The 23,013-nt window shown below is 40.0% G+C and overlaps 1 pseudogene; it reads right to left on the bottom strand.

The window, feature by feature from the left end:
- Positions 1-2,223: 2,223 nt before the first annotated feature.
- LOC128661292 (zinc finger protein 850-like) overlaps positions 2,224-23,013 on the bottom strand; it is a 65,768-nt pseudogene continuing 44,978 nt past the window's right edge.

Genomic DNA, 23,013 nt, shown 5'->3' with positions numbered 1-23,013 from the left:
TTTTTTTTTTAATTTGAGAGGGGCTTTTTTATTTTGATAGGGCTATTAGATTAGGTGTAATGGTTTTTATTTTTGATAATTTTGTTTATTATTTTTGTAAGCTTAGTGTTTTTATTTTTCGTAAGACTTTTAAAAATTATTCGCAGTTAGGTTTTTTTAGATGTGTAATTTAGTTTTTTTAATTGGTAGTTTGTTTAATTTTAGTATAATAGTTAGGTTAATATATAGTTTAAACTTAGTTTTTATTATTTCACAGGTAAGTTTTTATTTATTTTAAGATAGTTATTTTGTAATTTTAATTTAAAGTTAGGGGGTGTTAGGTTTAGGGGTAAATAGTTTGATTTAATGTTTTGCGATGTGGGGGGTGGCGGTTTAGGGGTTAATAACTTTAGTTGCGGCAAGGTCGGGGAGCGGCGGAATATGGGTTAATATATTTAAATAGTGATTTAAATAGTGATGGCGATGTGGGTGGGAGGCAGATTAGGGGTTAATAACTTTATTGAATAGTTGAGATACGGGTGGGCGGCAGATTAGGGGTTAATAGGTTTATTGAATTGAAAACCTGCTGTCCATGTTTCAGCGTTGTCAGTGTCTTCTTTCAGTTGTTCTGGGATTGCAGGTGTATTTGTGGTTGTGCTGTGGTTCTCAAGGGTTGACTCATGTTGCGGTTCTTTAGTTTCCATTAGGTGTCGTCGGTTGCGACAGAGAACTTGATCATCACTGGGGCGGATAAGGTAAGATCTTTGTGTGTCTGCAGGCTGCAGAATAGTGGCAGGCATCCATTGACCACTCTTCAATTCAATGTGATATGTGGAATTATCTCTAAACATTTGCCGATTGTTACGGCAGAGGACAACCTTAAAGATTATGCAGGCAAAGGGTGTAACTTTATCTCTAGGAGAGTTTGTACAATCGGTAATATGGTATCTCCTTGTGCACTCAGACAGCCTAAGGGAAGGTTGAGCAGTTGGCTAACAGTCAAGGGACACTTCAAGTGTCATTTTTCAAACTGTATAGCTTGTTCATATACCAAAATTGGTTCTCAATTTCAAAACTGTATAGCTTGTTCATATACCAAAATTGGTTCTCAATTTCAATCAAAACATACACAGAAGGTGTACAACCTGGACTGTTGTTATAACTGCCAAACCTCATACGTGGTCTATCTAATAGAGTGCACGTGTTGAGAACTACAATATACAGGCTGTTCCACCCACAAAGTGAGGGTGAGAATAAGAAAACACCTCAATGACATTAGCAATGGCAGAGAGGTTTCTGACCTGGCAAGACATTTTATATATAGTCATGCACGAAATGTATCCACCTTTAGTTGGCAGGTCATTGATTTTATTCACCCTAAATTGAGAGGGGGGAACAGAATTAACAGACTCCTCCACAGGGAGGCTTTCTGGATTTTCCTCCTGCAAACTAGAAGACCTAAGGGACTAAATATAGATGGGGATATCATTAATCTGTGGCAACACTCCAACTAATATCATAGTGGTCGCTCACATTTAAATTTAAATTAATTTAAATTTTACAAAGTGTACATAACATGATTTATTGGTCTGTTTCCATTGCTATAATTCATATCCAACAATATATTACCTGTACCTTTGTGTATATATTTATAATTACCAAGTACAAACACACAGGGTCTTGAACATAAATATAAATGTACTTCATATACAATAATGGGTTTTTCAAATTAATGCCTTTCTGATGCACTACTGTAATTAATTTTGGATTCCCTGCCTGTTTTCTAAATGTCACAGCCATTTTGGGGTTAATTACAAGTTCAGAAATTACACTCAGTATATGTTCTCCTCTTTCTTTTCCCTTGTTCATATTTCCCTATTTATGATATTTAATTAAAGGGATTTGTAGTGTTAGTTGGTGATATACATGCTATGTATTAATTGGTGACATACGCTATGTAGTACTTGTCCCTTTAAAAATTACAGGTGTTATTTGCCTTCAATCATGCAGCAGCCAATCAATTTGTTTTTAATGGTTTAAAGGTTTTTCACATTATGATGTTATTTATGTCTATGAATAAGGCCTGATGGCCGAAACGCGTAAGATAGCCCGCTTACGTTTTGCTAAATTGATATTATCAATAAAGGATTCTTTTTACATTTTACTCTGGTGCTTTGCATGACTTGCTGGTTTTTCGTTTTGGATCCATTGACCACTGGCTTGCTGAAAATGAATAGTATTTTCTTATGTCAATGTGGACAAAAGATGTGCAGTGCGATTATAGTAATGTCTTTGTTTAGCTTGTTTATGTTTTCTTTTGGCACGCACACATTTTTGATCAACTACCAGAGGCTGTAGTTGTTCCCCAGTTGTAGGCAGGATAGAACCTAGATGTCTACTCATGAGCAATTGTGAGGGAGACTTGAATCCATCCACAGGGGTATTCCTGTGTTCCAGCAGGCTGAGGTATGGGTTCTTTCCTTCAGCTTTTGCTTTGTTTAGTATGGTCTTTGCTGTTTGCACTGTCTTTTCTGCAAGACCATTGCTTTGTGGATGGTGGGGACTGGATGTTTCATGTGCAAAGTCCCAATGAACTGCAAAGTTTTCAAAGTCACCTGATTTAGATTGCGGACCATTATCTGAAATTACCTTTTCAGGTATACCATGTCTTGCAAATATAGCCTTTAGCTTGCGGATTATGGTTGCTGATGTGGTTGATTGGAGTCTTTCCAATTAAAAAAATCTGCTGTAGTAATCAACAGCGATTAAGTAGCCCTGACCATTCCACATAAAAAGATCTGTTGCAATGATTTGCCATGGACGCTCTGGAATCTGATGAGAGATCATGGGCTCTTTAGGGTTAGATGTTCAGCGTTCTAGGCAGGTAGGGCATTTTTCTACCATATTCTCAATTTGTTTGCTCATTCCGGGCCAAAATAATATGTCTCTGGCCCTTTGCTTACTCCTCTCAATTCCCATATGCCCAGTGTGTTTACGCTCTAGCATGTTTGGCCTCAGCACACCTGGGACAATGATTTTTTTGCCTTTGAATAGGATCCCTTCAATCTCTGAAATTTCATCTCTGTGATTCCAGAATTCAACAAGGCTGGAAGAACATCTTTTCCTTACGTTAGGCCACCCAGATTTGATTATGTTTTTCAGCATAATGAGTTGAGGATCCTGTTCTGTAGCTGTTCGAATGTCAGTCAGTTTCCTGTCACTAATAGGGAGATTGGTTATGACTGTGTGAATCTGTGCATCCATTCCTTCATTCAGTGATTCGAGTCTGTATCGTATTGATCTCCTAGACAGGATGTCGGCTATTGGAATATCTTTTCCTGAATGATGTACTATTTCAATGTCATACCTCTGTAGCTGCAAGATCATTCTCTGAAGGCGTAGCGGTGCAGCTGCAAGGGGTTTCTTCATTATGGGTATTAAAGGTTTGTGGTCAGATTCAACAACAATCTTTCTGCCATAGACATATGTGTGAAAACGTTTGCATCCAAATACCACCGCATATAACTCCTTCTCAATTTGAGCACAGTTATCTTCTGTTGGTGTGAGAGATTTAGAAGCATAGGCAATTGGCTTACCTTCTTGGAGCAATACAGCACCTAGGCCACTCTTTGACGCATCAAACTGCAGGCAGAGCTCTTTGTTAACTGCATCAATAAACAATTCATCCAGCTCTTCAATATTTGTGTTTTGAAGTGTATGTACAGTTTTACGTGTATCTGGCGGCCTTGACTTACATGCCTTTGCAAAGTGGTTACATTTATTGCATATTTTGCACTGACGTCTTTTTGCAGGGCATGTGTCTTCCTGGCTGTGTTGAAGAGCACAACGTCTGCATAGCCTGTCTTTAGTGATGCTCCTGTCACTTCCTTTCACAGTTGTCCAATGCTTTTGCTGGTTTGATGCTTTTTTTTTTTTACTAAACACTGCATGAGCTGACTGGCTCTGGATTGCCATTGCACGTGAGTTTATTGTCTTAAGCTGCTCTTGTGCAATTTCGTGCGACCGCGATATATCAACGACTTTTTCAAGTGTCAGATCAGCACTCTGATTAAGTATTTTCTCTCTGACTTTTGGAGAAATAGTGGCAAAAACAATGCGGTCTCGTACCATCTCATCACTGTTAACATATCCACAGTCTTTTACAAGCAATTTAAGTTCTGTTACAAAATGTTCAAATGTCTCCTGTTCCCCCTGCATTTTTTCATGAAACTTGTATCTTGCAAAGATTGGATTAGCTTTGGGCATAACGTATTCCTCAAATTTGTCATAATAAGACTTCAACTTTTTAGACTCCTCAAATGTTAATGTCCAAGTATTATAAACATCTTTCCCTTTTTCACCTACCCAGAGAAGCAAGTAGCTGCACAAGGTTTCCTCAGGCTTGCCACAGAGAGGCACAGGAAGATAGAAGAGGCAGCGGATCCCAGTGAAGATAGATAAAAATATTCTTTATTTAACAAAAAAGTTTAAAAGTTGCGTTCAGGGGCAACAGTGAACAGTGCAAAAAGTAAGACAAACGAGACACCAAATGACTTACATGTTTCGGCACTCAGCCTATCCTGTTGTAACCCCGGGTGAAGATAGCCCCGCCCCCATCAACTCACGCACACGCTAAACGCTGGAGAGGAAAAACTTGAAACACAGCCTGTCCCTATGGATCTATTACCGCCTGTCTAAAGATTTCGCTTTTCAGCAGGGAAGCAAGCGTATCTGTTTACGCCGAAGATAAGTACCGGCTGGCACGCTTCTGGAGTCTTCCCGCTGCTGAAACTGTATCTACACAGGCGGACGGCTGAGCCCCCGGTTTGGTGAAGTTTCCTTGGTAAGGGGTGAGTGGGGTTTCTGGACGGAAGTCCCGGGACCAACAAAAAAATTCTATCAAGAGTGCTTATATTATTGATACATATTGTGAGTGTTACCAACTCTCCCCTTATCTTTGCCACAGAGAGGGCCAGAGAATATGAGCTGTACATGCTGGCAAAATCTCCTCCATGCATCTGGTAAATCCATCTGTGGCACAGGCACACCTGATAAATCCATTTTGCAGAAATAAACCAGCTTCTGACACCATGTATTGTTCTTGTGTAGTCACTCAAATTAGTGTCTTACCAAGGAATAACTCAGAGAACACAGAGCTGCATCTATTCACTAACTGTTCATTATCCTAAGTGAACTTGTTAGCATATATGGTAGAAACACCAACAGTCAATCAACATTATGTATGCAAATTGACAAACACATCACATGACATGTTAATAACATTACACCCACAACTTCCCCTATTGTTTGTGTCCTATGCCCTGTGTTGTCCACTTCCCCTTTGTGGGAATCTTTATCCATCTCTGTCACCCCAACTCCCACCACTTCCATCTGCTCCCCCTGTTGTATGTGTGTGTGTGCGTGTGTCTGGCCATGCTGTGTCCTCTTTCTTCTGTCCCCTCCATCTCTCTTCCTTCTGACCCATCCACCTTTCCTTCATCTGTCCCATCCACCTCTATTTCTTCTGATCCCTCCACATTTTTATATCTGTCCCATCCACCATTCCTTCATCTGTCCCATCCACCTGTTTCTTCTGTCCCCTCCACCTCTATTTCTTTTGAACCCTCCACCTCTCTCTTTCTTCTGCCCCCCTATACCGTTCTTTCTTCTGTCCCCTCCAACTCTCTTTCTTCTGTCCCATCTACCTCTCTTTCTTCTGTTCCATCCACCTTTCTTTCTTCTGACCCCTCCACCTTTCTTTCATTTGTCCCATCCACCTCTCATTCATCTGTCCCCTCTACCACTCTCTTCTTTCGAATCATCCTCTATTTCCTCTGCTGTTCCTACTTTTCCTGTGGTGCCTTTGCCTTCCTCCTCATGTGTCTGTTGTTTTCATTCTCCCGCTGTGTGTGTTTATGATGTCCCTACCCCTAATATGTCCATGCCCCTGCCACAATTTCCCTTTGCCCAACCCTCCCTCTCCCATCACCCTGTGTCTCCCTTTCTTCACCCCATCTTTTCCGGCTCAATGCCAATGTCTTGGGCAATTTTGTAACGTAATTTAATATTTTTTGTATTGTTAATAGGTATGTGCATGTATTAATGGATTGCCTTTTTTTCTTCTCTTCCACAAAGGTGGACCCATATTGGTATGATAATATATAAGAAACCCTACAAAGGATTGACAATACTATGCTGAATTTCCACGTGCAACTTGGCCTCATAATGGATAATTTGTGTTTCCAGAGCAGAATCAATAGATTCTTGAAATTTTAATAACTCGTCTTCCTGCTCCTGAAGCACAACAGGGGCGTGAATAAAGGGAGGTTGTAGACCCTAGTGAAGGAGCTTCCAAAGAGTGAAGAGGGGCAGTATTTCCTCCTGGTTCTTATTGGTTATAAGTGGACACTGCCTCTTAAAATGGTGCTCTGGTTGGGCTTGAACTGCAAAGGACTATCCCTGGACTGATGAGTGGACATTAGCCTTCTTTAGCACTACCTTTTGAAATGGTGCATTGGTACTGTTTGAACTGCAAAGGACTATCTCTAGTCTCATGAATGGATATTGGCCATGTACCACTATTTTGGTTTTATTTATGAAGTTCCTTACACGTGTAATAAATTACTTTATTTAACTAACATGTGTGTGTATATATCTACTAATGAAATTATTATTATTATCAGTTATTTGTAGAGGCCAAACAGATTCTGGAGCACTATAAATATAGGTGGTAAGGTATCATTCATAGGGATCAAATGGGTAGAGGGCACTGCTTAGAGTTGCACTGTTGTAGTCAGCTCTTATGAGGGTGGGCTCATAGGTTTACATGCTAAGGGGATTCAATGGGATAGCAATGAAGTTAGGAAAGGTTATAGTAGGTTGTATGCATCCCTGAACAGTAGTTTTTTTAGGGAGCACTTGAAGCTTTCAAAACTAGCGGAGAGTCTTGTGGAGCAAGGCACATAGTTACTCAAGATGGGAGCCAGTCTGGAGAAGTCCTGTAAACAGAAATGTGAGGAGTAACAAGAGAGAAGGAGAGTAGGAGGTTGTGAGCAGAGTGATGGGGACGGGAGGGAGAGTATCTAGATAAAAGGTCTGAGATATAGGGGGGAGCAGTGCAGTTGAGTGCTTTGTATGTCAGAGTCAGAATTTTGTGTTTTTTTGTGGAGGCAAGAGGATGCCAGTGAAGGGATTGGCAGAGAGGTGCAGCAGATAAAGTGTGACATGTAAGGAAGACCAGACTGGTTGAGGCATTTTTTTATGGATTGTAAATGAGCTAGGCTGCAGCTAGGGAGACCAGAGAGGATGGAGTTGCAGTAGTCGAAGCGGGAAAAGATGAAAGAGTGGATTAAAATCTTAGTTGTTGAAATAAAAATAAACACCTCAAGCTAATAAAAGGAACAGTATATTTTGAAAGTAGTATATCCTTCATGTGCCAGCAATAGCTGTTTCAAACAATAGCAGATTTTAATTTTATGATAAAATATTTTAGGTTAAAATGTATAGTTTGCTTATTGTTTTTTCAAACAGTAAACAAAACATATTTCATTTACAATGGTAAGCATGGAACATGTTATTTAATGTAAAATCAAATGATAAAATCACAGCTACAGTATCTTATCTATGACTCAAAGGACAATATTTATAGAGCAAAATTGAAAGGCTATTTTTCAGAATGTCAAGCTCACAACAATGGTTTTAAATGTTGTTACAACATATTTGAAATGTGTTAAGATATTCAATAATGTTAAAAAATGTACACATGAGCAACGAACAAGAGCAGTCGCTCATAAATGGAGCCCCGGGTGGATTCAGGGCAATTTGTTATTTTAACACCTAATTTTACAAAAGAAGTTGTGCAAAACTTCAGAGGAGGTTGATATTTAGAGGTATCTTCCCTGCATCACAGAATCGCTACAGTGGAGCACTCTACATAATGGAAGGTGGCGCTAGTGCAAACCGGAGGACCTATTCACGGCACATAGTGTAAAAGCATCACCGGAATACAGGCACTATACCTCTACAGGAGAACCGATACAGGCAGCGGAGCTGATTAGTGCTGGACATAGCATATAGTGTCCAAGAAGACATCTTAGCTGCATATAAAAGATTAATCACACAAGTGACCTTGAGGAGTCAATGACACTAAAGGCATTCAAGGCACTCCCCCTCTTTCCTGCTGAACTCAATGTCAGCAGGTCATATTCACAGTTCCTTTTACCATCATTGTCCAGTGAGGACACATACCTTGGGGAGTAGTGCCATGCCTACTATCTTACAAATGCCCTAAACTAACAGCTTGCTCCAACTGAACTGTTAATTCAATATAGCCTTATATATTTATGAAACCTCCCAAGACTATGAATTATTCCTAAACCACCCTGAGGGGGGGTAGAGGGGGATTTTGTCACTGCCTATTTTCATGCAGAACTCATATGTGAAACGGGACATTAAGAGTCTAAGTTGACTACAGTAAATAAAACAGGATATCTTTGCTCAATAACCACAGCAAGAGACGCCCAAATTTCCAGCAAAGCTCCTCCACTAGTGCTGTCCCATACAAGAATGGCACACTCTATTAGAAAAAAAGCATCAACAAAGACAACTTGAAGGACCTAAACCTACAGTCGATGATCACTTTAATAGTAAGATACAGCTAGACAGAGACGGCTCTGACAACGATTCTAGAGACTCACACCTTTCTTTTAAAGGCACGCCAGATCTAGAATCCTCTATAATGATGAGATCATTGCATGTAGATTCACATGTTCTAGAATCCATAAAGGCCTTATCCACAAAATTAGATAATCATTATTCTTCACTTAAAAATGAGATAAGAAGCTCAGTTGAGGAACTAAGAAGAGACTTAAACGCCCTTGGAGAGAGAACCAAGACCATAGAAAGGAAACAAGAGGATCTAACTGTAGATCAAGCAAACCTACTATCATATGCTCAAACACTTGGAAAAAAAACATTGAGGACCTAGAATCTAAAATGGCAGACCTAGAAGATAGATAGAAGATAGATGTCAGGATAAGAGGTATACCTGAGGAAATTAGTACGGCTGAACTACCTACTTATCTATTGGGCCTAGTCAAGGAACTCTTAGACTCACTTCAAGATTCTGACACCTTAATAGACAGAGCCCATAGAGCTCTAAGACCCAGATCAGCGACTACAGATCTACCAATGGACGTCATCATTAGACTCCATTATTATACGTTCAAAGAGCGTATACTGAGAGCAGCATTCACCAATAAGTCCTTAATGGACAAATACAAAGACATTCAGTTGTTCCCTGATTTATCTTCTCATACCCTCGCAAAAAGAAGTTCATTCACACCAATTACCCAGAATCTAAGAAGAAATGGGATTAAATACAGATGCGGTTTCCCGATGAAGTTATATTTTCAACATGAGGGCAAGAGTTATGTTATTTCAACTCTGGATCAAGGCCTGAAGCTGATGACATCGTAAGGCATCAGCAAACAGATACCACACCATGGCACATCCTCAGAAGAACCAAAGGGCCTCAGATCTTCAGCACCGGAGTGGCAACCATTACCTAAAAGGCCGAACATGCAACTTGGAAGAGTGGATTCAGACGCCACTGGAAATTGAATTGACATCTTCTACATCACTTGTACTTTTTCCAGAAATAGTTTCAACATCTCTTGAGATTGAGAATCATTACATACAGGACCACCAAAGGAATAGTGGTAATGTTAAACCTCAAATAGAGCTCAGGAACTTGTTGTTCAAATATGTGTGTAACAATAATGTGCATATATAACTCTTTAATAGAACTAGAGTTCTCTCATATTGCTATTCTCCAAGAAAGGCTTACACATAGCTTCTAAAATGGTTGTTAGAATCATACAGGTTACAACTAATAATATTGCTGTTTATAGACATTATGGTTTGCCAGGATTATTAGTTTACCTGATTCTTGCCAGCTATGCTGAGAATTTAAATAACAAATGTTTCTGTTTCTCTATTATACATGCAAGCTACTGCAAATAAAATTATTTAGTGATTGTTTCTTCTGTTAAGTGTGATCAGTCCACGGGTCATCATTACTTCTGGGATATTACTCCTCCCCAACAGGAAGTGCAAGAGGATTCACCCAGCAGAGCTGCATATAGCTCCTCCCCTCTACGTCACTCCCAGTCATTCTCTTGCACCCAACGACTAGATAGGATGTGTGAGAGGACTATGGTGATTATACTTAGTTTTATATCTTCAATCAAAAGTTTGTTATTTTAAAATAGCACCGGAGTGTGTTATTATCTCTCTGGCAGAGTTTGAAGAAGAATCTACCAGAGTTTTTGTTATGATTTTAGCCGGAGTAGTTAAGATCATATTGCTGTTTCTCGGCCATCTGAGGAGAGGTAAACTTCAGATCAGGGGACAGCGGGCAGATGAATCTGCATAGAGGTATGTAGCAGTTTTTATTTTCTGACAATGGAATTGATGAGAAAATCCTGCCATACCGATATAATGTCATGTATGTATACTTTACACTTCAGTATTCTGGGGAATGGTACTTCACTAGAATTACAGAACAGGCTTAGAGTCCTTAAACTAGCTAATTCATTCATTTCGGAGGCCGTAGTACATCTTACTAAACTTACGGCGAAGAATTCAGGATTCGCCATTCAGGCACGCAGGGCGCTGTGGCTAAAATCCTGGTCAGCTGATGTTACTTCTAAGTCTAAATTGCTTAATATACCTTTCAAAGGGCAGACCTTATTCGGGCCCGGGTTGAAAGAGATTATCGCTGACATTACAGGAGGTAAAGGCCATGCCCTGCCTCAGGACAAAGCCAAAGCCAAGACTAGACAGTCTAATTTTCGTTCCTTTCGTAATTTCAAAGCAGGAGCAGCATCAACTTCCTCTGCACCAAAACAGGAAGGAGCTGTTGCTCGCTACAGACAAGGCTGGAAACCTAACCAGTCCTGGAACAAGGGCAAGCAGACTAGGAAACCTGCTGCTGCCCCTAAAACAGCATGAATTGAGGGCCCCCGATCCGGGATCAAAAGATCTAGTGGGGGGCAGACTTTCTCTCTTCGCCCAGGCTTGGGCAAGAGATGTTCAGGATCCCTGGGCGCTAGAGATAATATCTCAGGGATACCTTCTGGACTTCAAATACTCTCCTCCAAGAGAGAGATTTCATCTGTCAAGATTGTCAACAATCCAGACAAAGAAAGAGGCGTTTCTACGCTGCGTACAAGAGCTCTTGTTAATGGGAGTAATCCATCCAGTTCCACGATCGGAACAGGGACAGGGGTTTTACTCAAATCTGTTTGTGGTTCCCAAAAAAGAGGGAACTTTCAGACCAATCCTGGACTTAAAGATCCTAAACAAATTCCTAAGAGTTCCATCGTTCAAGATGGAGACTATTCGGACAATTTTACCTATGATCCAAGAGGGTCAGTACATGACCACTGTAGATTTAAAAGATGCTTACCTTCACATACCGATTCACAAAGATCATTATCGGTACCTAAGGTTTGCCTTCCTAGACAGGCATTACCAGTTTGTGGCTCTTCCATTCGGATTGGCTACAGCTCCAAGAATCTTCACAAAGGTTCTGGGTGCTCTTCTGGCGGTACTAAGACCGCGGGGAATCTCGGTAGCTCCATACCTAGACGACATTCTGATACAAGCTTCAAGCTTTCAAACTGCCAAGTCTCATACAGAGTTAGTGCTGGCATTTCTAAGGTCACATGGATGGAAGGTGAACGAAAAGAAAAGTTCACTCGTTCCACTCACAAGAGTTCCCTTCCTGGGGACTCTTATAGATTCTGTAGAAATGAAGATTTACCTGACAGAGGACAGGCTAACAAGACTTCAAAGTGCTTGCCGCACCCTTCATTCCATTCAACACCCGTCAGTGGCTCAATGCATGGAGGTAATCGGCTTAATGGTAGCGGCAATGGACATAGTACCCTTTGCACGCTTACACCTCAGACCACTGCAACTGTGCATGCTAAGTCAGTGGAATGGGGATTACTCAGACTTATCCCCTTCTCTGAATCTGGATCAAGAGACCAGAAATTCTCTTCTATGGTGGCTTTCTCGGCCACATCTGTCCAGGGGGATGCCATTCAGCAGACCAGACTGGACAATTGTAACAACAGACGCCAGCCTTCTAGGTTGGGGTGCCGTCTGGAATTCTCTGAAGGCTCAGGGACAATGGAGTCAGGAGGAGAGTCTCCTGCCAATAAACATTCTGGAATTGAGAGCAGTTCTCAATGCCCTCCTGGCTTGGCCCCAGTTGACAACTCGGGGGTTCATCAGGTTTCAGTCGGACAACATCACGACTGTAGCTTACATCAACCATCAGGGAGGGACAAGAAGCTCCCTAGCTATGATGGAAGTATCAAAGATAATTCGCTGGGCAGAGTCTCACTCTTGCCACCTGTCAGCAATCCACATCCCGGGAGTGGAGAACTGGGAGGCGGATTTCTTAAGTCGTCAGACTTTTCATCCGGGGGAGTGGGAACTTCATCCGGAGGTCTTTGCCCAAATACTTCGACGTTGGGGCAAACCAGAGATAGATCTCATGGCGTCTCGACAGAACGCCAAGCTTCCTCGTTACGGGTCCAGATCCAGGGATCCAGGAGCAGTCCTGATAGATGCTCTGACAGCACCTTGGGACTTCAGGATGGCTTACGTGTTTCCACCCTTCCCGTTGCTTCCTCGATTGATTGCCAGAATCAAACAAGAGAGAGCATCAGTGATTCTAATAGCACCTGCGTGGCCACGCAGGACTTGGTATGCAGACCTGGTGGACATGTCATCCTGTCCACCTTGGTCTCTACCTCTGAAACAGGACCTTCTGATACAGGGTCCCTTCAAACATCAAAATCTAACTTCTCTGAAGCTGACTGCTTGGAAATTGAACGCTTGATTTTATCAAGACGTGGGTTTTCTGAGTCAGTTATTGATACCTTAATACAGGCTAGGAAACCTGTTACCAGAAAGATTTACCATAAGATATGGCGTAAATACCTATATTGGTGTGAATCCAAAGGTTACTCTTGGAGTAAGGTTAGGATTCCTAGGATATTGTCTTTTCTACAAGAAGGTTTAGAAAAGGGTTTATCTGCTAGTTCATTAAAGGGACAGATCTCAGCTCTGTCCATTCTGTTACACAAACGTCTGTCAGAAGTTCCTGACGTCCAGGCTTTTTGTCAGGCTTTGGCCAGGATTAAGCCTGTGTTTAAAAATGTTGCTCCACCATGGAGTTTAAACCTTGTTCTTAATGTTTTACAGGGCGTTCCGTTTGAACCCCTTCATTCCATTGATATAAAGTTTTTATCTTGGAAAGTTCTATTTTTAATGGCTATTTCCTCGGCTCGAAGAGTCTCTGAATTATCAGCCTTACATTGTGATTCTCCTTATTTGATTTTTCATTCGGATAAGGTAGTCCTGCGTACTAAACCTGGGTTCTTACCTAAGGTAGTTACTAACAGGAATATCAATCAAGAGATTGTTGTTCCTTCTTTATGCCCAAATCCTTCTTCAAAGAAGGAACGTCTACTGCACAACCTGGATGTAGTCCGTGCTCTAAAATTTTACTTACAGGCAACTAAGGAATTTCGACAAACGTCTTCTCTGTTTGTCATTTACTCTGGGCAGAGGAGAGGTCAAAAAGCTTCCGCTACCTCTCTTTCTTTTTGGCTTCGTAGCATAATTCGTTTAGCTTATGAGACTGCTGGACAGCAGCCTCCTGAAAGAATTACAGCTCATTCTACTAGAGCTGTGGCTTCCACTTGGGCCTTCAAGAATGAGGCCTCTGTTGAACAGATTTGCAAGGCTGCAACTTGGTCTTCGCTTCATACTTTTTCCAAATTTTACAAATTTGACACTTTTGCTTCATCGGAGGCTATTTTTGGGAGAAAGGTTCTTCAGGCAGTGGTTCCTTCTGTATAAAGAGCCTGCCTATCCCTCCCGTCATCCGTGTACTTTTGCTTTGGTATTGGTATCCCAGAAGTAATGATGACCCGTGGACTGATCACACTTAACAGAAGAAAACATAATTTATGCTTACCTGATAAATTCCTTTCTTCTGTAGTGTGATCAGTCCACGGCCCGCCCTGTTTTTAAGGCAGGTAAATATTTTTTAATTTATACTCCAGTCACCACTTCACCCTTGGCTTTTCCTTTCTCGTTGGTCCTTGGTCGAATGACTGGGAGTGACGTAGAGGGGAGGAGCTATATGCAGCTCTGCTGGGTGAATCCTCTTGCACTTCCTGTTGGGGAGGAGTAATATCCCAGAAGTAATGATGACCCATGGACTGATCACACTACAGAAGAAAGGAATTTATCAGGTAAGCATAAATTATGTTTTTCACTAGTTCTAACCTGATAATCATTAAATCAGTGTAATGATGTATGCTTATTGATTTGCTGTATTCAAATATTGCTTATTATTTCCAATAATTCTTTCAATAAACTAAGGCTAGATTACTAGTTTTGTCGGTAAAGATTTGCGTTGCTAACGAGCCTTTTTTTTCCAGCGCTCACTTTAAACAACGCTGGTATTACAAGTTTTCTGAATGGCTGCGTTAGCCTCAGAAAAGTGAGCGTTTAGCAAATTTAGCTCCACATCTCACTGTAATACCAGCATTGCTTACAGTAGCTGTAAGCTGGCTAAAACGTGCTCGTGCACGATTTCCCCATAGGAAACAATGGGGCTGAGACGGTTGAAAAAAAACCTAACACCTGCAGAAAAGCAGCGTCCAGCTTCTAACGCAGCCTCATTGTTTCTTATGGGAAAATACTTTCTAAGTCTACACCTAACACCCTAACATGAACCCCGAGTCTAAACACCCCTAATCTTACACTTATTAACCTCTAATCTGCCGCCCCCGACATTGTCGCCACCTACATTATATTATTAACCCCTGATCTGCCGCTCCGGACACCGCCGCAACCTACATTATAACTATGAACCCCTAATCTGCTGCCCCTAACATCGCCGACACCTACATTATATTTATTAACCCCTAATCTGCCGCCCCCAACGTCGCCGCCACCTACCTACAATTATTAACCCCTAATCTGCCGCCCCCAACGTCGCCGCAACTATACTAAATGTATTAACCCCTAAACCTAAGTCTAACCCTAACACCCGCTAAGTTAAATCTATTTTAAATAAATATAAATAAAATTACTATAATTAAATAAATGATTCCTATTTAAAACTAAATACTTACCTATAAAATAAACCCTAATATAGCTACAATATAACTAATAGTTACATTATAGCTATTTTAGGATTTATTTTACAGGCAACTTTGTATTTATTTTAACTAGGTACAATAGTTATTAAATAATTATTAACTATTTAATAACTACCTAGCTAAAATAAATACAAATTTACCTGTAAAATAAACCCTAACCTAAGTTACAATTATACCTACGACTACTCTATAATTAAATTAATTACCTAAACTACCTACAATTAAATACAATTAATAAAATAAACTAAATTACGGAAAAAAACAAACACTAAATTACAGAAAATAAAAAAGAAATTACAATATTTTAAAAACTAATTACACCTAATCTAATCCCCCATATAAAATAAAAAGCCCCCCCAAAATAATAAAATTCCCTACCCTATACTAAATTACAAATAGCCCTTAAAAGGGCCTTTTGCAGGGCATTGCCCCAAAGTAATCAGCTCTTTTACCTGTAAAAAAAATACAATACCCGCCAACATTAAAACCCACCACCCACACACCCCTACTCTAAAACCCACCCAATCCCCCTTAAAGAAAACCTAACACAGGGGGGCGGAGCTAACTGCCATACAGGAAAGCTGCACTTTGTCAGAGCTCCTCTGCAAACTCTGCTAAAAACCTTATTAAAACCTCAAATCAGCCTATATCAACTGAGGTAAACAACAGATCACTCTAGCAGGACAAGGAATCAATCGATCTGGGACCAAAATTGGGCTTTTACAGCAAAAACGAAACCATCCGGTTCAGACTTCCAGGGCCCATTCAGGAAAGTCCCCGGCTGCGGCCTACACTGGATCCAGAGGTAGGAGTTAAACTACACAAAATAACCTCATTAGCTTGGGGAAAATAGAGAAACATACCCCAGATACTAAACTACCTAAAATAAAAGGGTTTTTTTCATGCTACAAGTGGAAATAGCTTAACCCTGAGGAGAAAGGGAGGTGGGAAAATCGCCATTTTTAGCAACATTCTGCAAAGTTTATTGGCCCCTCTGCACCCCACAACTGTGTCCTTTTAAGAAGTACCAAGACCCCCGACCCTAGTCAGGAAAGTCAGAGAGACACTGAAGGGACAAAGGTTGGGAAAGCTTATAAAGGACACTTGATTATAAATATCTCCCTTTATTTAAACAGAAAGGGTTTTATTTTTACAGTAAAGAATACACATCAATACAGAGTTGGAATTTCACTCCTGAACATTATACTGCAGCATAAAATAGCACCTTGCACTGCATATGAGTAGTATGGGCTAACTAAAGAAGCAGCTGCACAGTGACAGAGCTACATGCAACATAATCTCACATCTTAATGATTTCTTAATACATCCATGCTAAATATAAGCTAACAAAGCATCTTTAGAGGACGTCATACAGTAGCTGACACCTTTGCATTGCCTGTACATAACAGCCAGAGCCGCAAACATACCATTGCAACATGAAAAACAAATCACAAACGGTCAAAGATTGTCTATCACAAGCACAATTAAAGCAAAGAAATCTGGAAAATTCTCTAACACCAACAATAAGCAATTCGCCCTCATCACAATCAGACATGACGGAACCAGCCCCCCGTCAGTGCCCACAAATAAAGAGTTACTAAGTCAAATAAAGGTGCTATTTCAGGAAGAATTGAAAACGGCCATATCTGAACTTAGACAAGACATACGAGAAATTGGAGGGCGTACAGCGGAGCTGGAGGAGAAACTTGATGAAGTAGTTGTTGAAATACCACAAATACACAATGCCATTCAGGAGCAGTCATCACATATCAAAAGGCTGGAAGATCAAATAGAAGACCTTGAAAACAGGTCGAGAAGGTTGAATCTCAGGATCCGAAATCTCCCAGAAAACTACACTAATCTTCCAGACACAGTCACAAAGATATTCCGCCAACTTTTACCAGAAATGGACACCGCCATACTACTCATGGATAGAGTGCATAGGGCTCTCTCCAGACCACCACAGTCCTCCATGGCCAGAGACATTATCTTAAAAATGCATTACTTCCATATCAAAGATGAAATACTTGCGGCAGCCAGGAATGCACAAACACTCTCGTATGAAGGACACTCTTTGCAAATCTTTGCAGATTTAGCTCCGATCACCCTACGCAGAAGGCGAGAGCTCAAGCCTATTTTATCCATATTAAATAACATGCAAATAAGATATAGATGGAACTTTCCGTTCAAACTATCATTTACCTATCAAAACAACCCCTACTCCTGTACGACAGTTGAAGAGGGACAGGAAATTCTTAGGAAGCTACATCCTCTAACAGACATACAAAGCAAGGATCAGCCACCTAAACCTCAGAGACAAACCTTTCAAAGGGAATGGACACCTGCAAGGAAACAGAAAACCCCCCGAGAAGGGCTCAAAAACTCAAAGACCCCAAGCAGGACTGATCAGAGTTCAGAATCCGAGGATGAAGAAACCTGAACTTACAAACAAACTCTTCAGGCCTGTTATCTATCGCTGTTTAACTACCTGAATAGGCAATCCACTGTTCTGTAAAGGTATTATGGTTACTTAAAAAACGCATATTAATTTTTAGTACCTATTCCAATAACAAAAAAAAGGTAAGGTTGTGAGTTGGATAGATCAGCATTTTACTGACCCTACATAATGTCCATATGTCCATATTTCCGGACATTACACTCTTGTCTAAACCGTTGAGACGTTCCTCATAATTCATACCCTATCCCTTTCAAACCCACACCCATATCCTTGTTTACCCAGCACCCTCCCACCCCCTACCAGATTACCCACTTATCTTTCCCTCCCTTCCTTCCCTCCCCATGCCCCCCCCCCCAGTTATAGTATGGTTCTCATATTCTAAACATTAAGATACATGTTGCATTTTTTTTTTGCACTATTGTGAAAATGAATAATGTCACTGTTTAATTGCTCTACTCATTTGACTTGAAATGTTTATGTTTGTTATAATTATAATGTTCTTAATAGTTGACGACTCATTGTACATTACAATGCACACTTTATCACAGATAGTATCACTCCTAAAGTTCACAAGGAAAGCTAGAAAACCTATAATACAAGCTCCTACCACCATAGGCAATTCTCTACTTCTAACCTATCACATAAGATATATCAAACAAAAGATTTCATCTCCACTATTGATATCTGCAGTGCTCCACTTGAATACAAAAATTAGACGAGCCAACAGAAATATACATATCAGCACATACACAACTCCTACCCAAATATGGCTCCAATCACGGTAATCACACACAACGTTAGAGGTTTGTACTCTAACGTCAAACGAAAAAAGGCACTTCAGGAATATAAAAATCTGCAAGCACATATAGTGTTACTACAAGAAACACATTTCACAAAAGCAAGCACACCCAAATACTGGGATAAAGCATATTCACAACAATACCATACAACTACACATAAGAAGCATAGAGGAGTGTCAATTCTATTACACAGTTCCTTAAACTTTAAAGAGGAAGAAATCATAACCGACAAAGAGGGAAGATACCTGATAATTAGGGGATACATACACAATACCCCTATCATGATAGGCAATATCTATGCCCCAAACGACCACCAAGCTCAATTCCTAACTAAAGTTAGCAAACTACTAACCATGTGGAATAAATATAAAATAATCGTGGGAGGAGATTTTAATCTCACATTAGATAATCTAATAGACAGATCCCAACATATAACCCGTACGCAACAGAAAAGAGAACCTAAACATAAAATCCTGGGTGATTTCCTGCTTGATCACAATTTTATTGATGGGTGGAGGACCTTAAACAAAGATGTGAGAGAGTACACATATTACTCACCAGTTCACGACTCTCATTCGAGAATCGACTACATTTTATTGAGCCAGATTCTGGTTCCATTACTCATGCAGGCGAAAATACATAATTGCACATGGTCAGATCACTCTATAGTTGAGATCACACTACAGGGGATAACAAATCATAATAGAACCAAAGCATGGGCATTTAACCCTAAAATAATAGGGGACCCACTTGTTAAACAAAAATTATTAGATGAACTTACCCACTTTATAGCCGCAAATAATGGATCTACACTTAACCCATTACACCAATGGGGAGCACTCAAGGCTTTCGTTAGAGGTTACCTGATGACTGAATCAGCAAGGCAGCATAGACTCCACCAATCACATATAGGAAAACTGAGAACAGACATTTCAAACCTGAAAAGGGAAGTGATAGCACACCCAAGCAATGCTAATAACAAACAACTGAAACAGAAAAACAAAGAACTAGACAATCTCCTCTCAGATGAAGCTAACAAATCCATAAAACTACTAGATACACACTATTTTATCCACTCCAACAAACCGGATAGAATGTTAGCAAACAAATTAAAGGAAATCACTAGAGCTACAGCGGTACCACAGATACATACACCGACAGGAAAGGTAACAAATGACCCCTTAGAAATTGCAAACTTCTTTGCTGACTATTATAATGCACTCTATAATCTCCCGACTCCCAAAGTGAATCAAGAAGCGGCTGAAACACTAAATAAGTTCCTAGCAGACAGTACAATGCCTCAATTGTCTCAATCTTACGTTACAATGCTAAACAACCCCATTTCAGTAACAGAGGTTTTGCTTGCCATAAAAGATCTTAAGCCAAACAAAGCTCCAGGACCAGATGGTTATTCCGGAATATTTTATAAAACCTTCAAAAATATATTAGCCCCATAATTAGTCACTATCTTTAATTCTATAATGAAAGGAAATGAAATCCCAAAAGAAATGCTCCTGGCCAGAATATCAGTTATCCCTAAACCGGGGAAAAATAAGCAGTTATGCCAAAATTATAGGCCCATCTCCCTTATAAACCAAGACATAAAACTGTTCACGAAAATCCTGGCAAATAGACTAAACAATCCCCTAACTAAATTGATACATTCAGATCAAGTCGGTTTCATTAAATCCAGGGAAGCGCCAGACAATACCCGTAAAGTCATCAATTTTATAAATTATGCTGCGGTACAAGGTGTGCCTTCTCTGCTCCTTTCGTTGGATGCAGAGAAGGCATTCGATAGAGTAAACTGGAGCTGCATGACCGCCTTATTGACTAAAGTAGGAATACGAGGAGAATTCTTAAATGCTATCTCATTACTGTACTCAACTCCTGAAGCATATATTAGACTAGCAGGATATAACTCTAAATCAATAACAATCTGAAATGGAACAAGACAAGGATACCCCTTCTCCCCACTGTTGTTCGCCTTGTGCATAGAACCCCTAGCACTTAAAATTAGGGAATGTACAGATATCTCAGGAATTAAAGTAACTAATACAATATATAAACTTGCATTATTTGCAGATGATGTCATTTTAACCCTTACAAAACCCACACTTTCTTTACCACCCTTATATAATATCCTACAACAGTTTGGAGCGGTGTCAGGATATAAAATAAATGAAGATAAATGCGAAGCCATTGGAATCCATCTACCATCGCATACTAAAAAATTGTTAGAGGCTAATTTCTCCTTTAAATGGGCAAGCAAAACTATAAAATACTTGGGAATTCACATTACGACTGATGTCTATGCACTTTTTAAATATAATTACAAACCTCTATTCGCACAAATACGGCAACTTATGTCCAAATGGACAAAATACAAAATATCATTCCTGGGAAGGATTATAGTATCTAAAATGACAATCCTACCAAAACTTATTTACCTGTTCAGATCTTTACCTATATCCATCCCAATAAGGGAATTACATAGTTTACAAAACGATATTCTCTCTTTTATTTGGCAAAATAAAAAAGCGAGGATTAACAAGCATATTATGACCAGACATAGAGACGGGGGAGGAATGGGTATACCCCATCTGATATCATATTACAACGCCGCCAGAATGGCACAAACAGCTTCATGGTGTACAAGAGATAAAAACATACAATGGGTGCAATTAGAAGCTAACATAATAGGAGTTAATAATATAGCCAAACTTCGATGGTCCACAAAACAAAGCAGGCCCCAGCAGGGGAAGCGATTCATATCCATTACACACACATTATATATCTGGGACAAATTAACACATTGTTATCAAATCACAAACACCAAATCCCCGATAACCCCTCTAATTAATCTCAACTCCTCCATAGATAAGATAGTACAGGATAAATGACAGAGGACTGTACAGGATAGCAGATACCCTCATTAATGGGACATTCATGACACATAACCAATACAATGAACTAGACCTTTAGACACACATACGTGGTACCACTACTTCCAGTTACGCTCTAGAGTACATGAAATTATGGGTACATCAACCACATGCATTACCACCCCCTTTGAATCCATATGTCTTTCTAAAACTAGGCCAAAAGGCTCCATAACTAAATTATACCTAATATTCAATATAAATAATAACACGAACAAAACATCAACAATGGACAAATGGGAAGCTGATTTAGGAAAGGAATGGGCAATTACAGACTGGATTCAGACACTCAGACAGGGTACAAAGTTCACGATTAACTCCGCATTACAGGAAAATTACCTAAAATTAGCCTATAGATGGTATTTCTACCCCACTAGACTACATAAGATAGGAAACCAAAATAGTAATTTATGTTTCAGAGGATGCAGAGAGATTGGCATCTATATGCATATGTGGTGGCACTGTGAAAAAATACAACACTTATGGCAAGAAACAAACAAATTATTGCAAGACATATATGACAGAGAAGTAACATTATTACCGGAACATGCTTTGCTACACCACCTATATGAGAGGATTCCTACCAAAACAAAATATATTTATTGCTCAATTGTGTACAGCCACGAGATTATGCCTTGCTAGATACTGGAAAAATGAACCACCAGGGTTCTACATAATTCAACAAAAAATAGAGTATTTATACAAAATGTCTAGTTCAGTAGCGGATTTAATGGCAACTAAAGACACATTTATAGAAATATGGGAACCTAGGATAATGTACACAGAAGCAAAACACAGAGAGCAAGCCAACTTCATAAAAACTGTCAGGCCTCATATCAATCCTGGTGTACAAGCTAAATAGCCAAAGAAAAGCTAATAGTATACCAACACAGACCATATCAGGAGAGTTACTGATTTAGGAGAGATGTTGAAGTTTTGAATGTACAAGTCAACTATTCTTAGTTTATATCTATTTGTTGTCCTTTTATATCTGATAATAATTCATACAAAGTTTTCAGGAAAACAAGAATGGACCACACATTTTACTGTTTAAATTTATTATTTTTAGTTTTAGGTTTTTTTTTGCATTGTATAATTTATCTTTCTGTTATGATGTGCAAAATATGCAAGCACAATATGTTATATGTTACATATGATAATAAAAGCAATTTCTGGAAAAAAAAAACTAACACTAACCCCCTGAAGATCACCCTACCTTGAGCTGTCTTCACCCAGCCGGGCCGAAGTCTTCATCCAATCCGGCAAGAAGAGGTCCTCCAGAGGGTCCGAAGTCTTCATCCTATGAGGGTCAGAAGAGGACATCCAGACCGGAAGAAGTCTTCATCCAAGCGGCATCTTCTTTCTTCATCCTTCTGGAGCAGAGCGACACCATCTTGAAGACCTCCGACGCGAAACATCCTCCTTGACCGACGACTAGACGATGAATGACGGTTCCTTTAAATTAGGTCATCTGGATGTCCTCTTCTGCCCGGATAGGATGAAGACTTCAGACCCTCTGGAGGACCTCTTCTTGCCGGATTCGATGAAGACTTCAGCCCAGCTGGGTGAAGACAGCTCAA

The sequence above is a fragment of the Bombina bombina genome, chromosome 5 (assembly GCF_027579735.1).
Source record: "Bombina bombina isolate aBomBom1 chromosome 5, aBomBom1.pri, whole genome shotgun sequence".
Classification (NCBI taxonomy): domain Eukaryota; kingdom Metazoa; phylum Chordata; class Amphibia; order Anura; family Bombinatoridae; genus Bombina; species Bombina bombina.
This window is presented reverse-complemented; position numbering and strand designations above follow the sequence as displayed.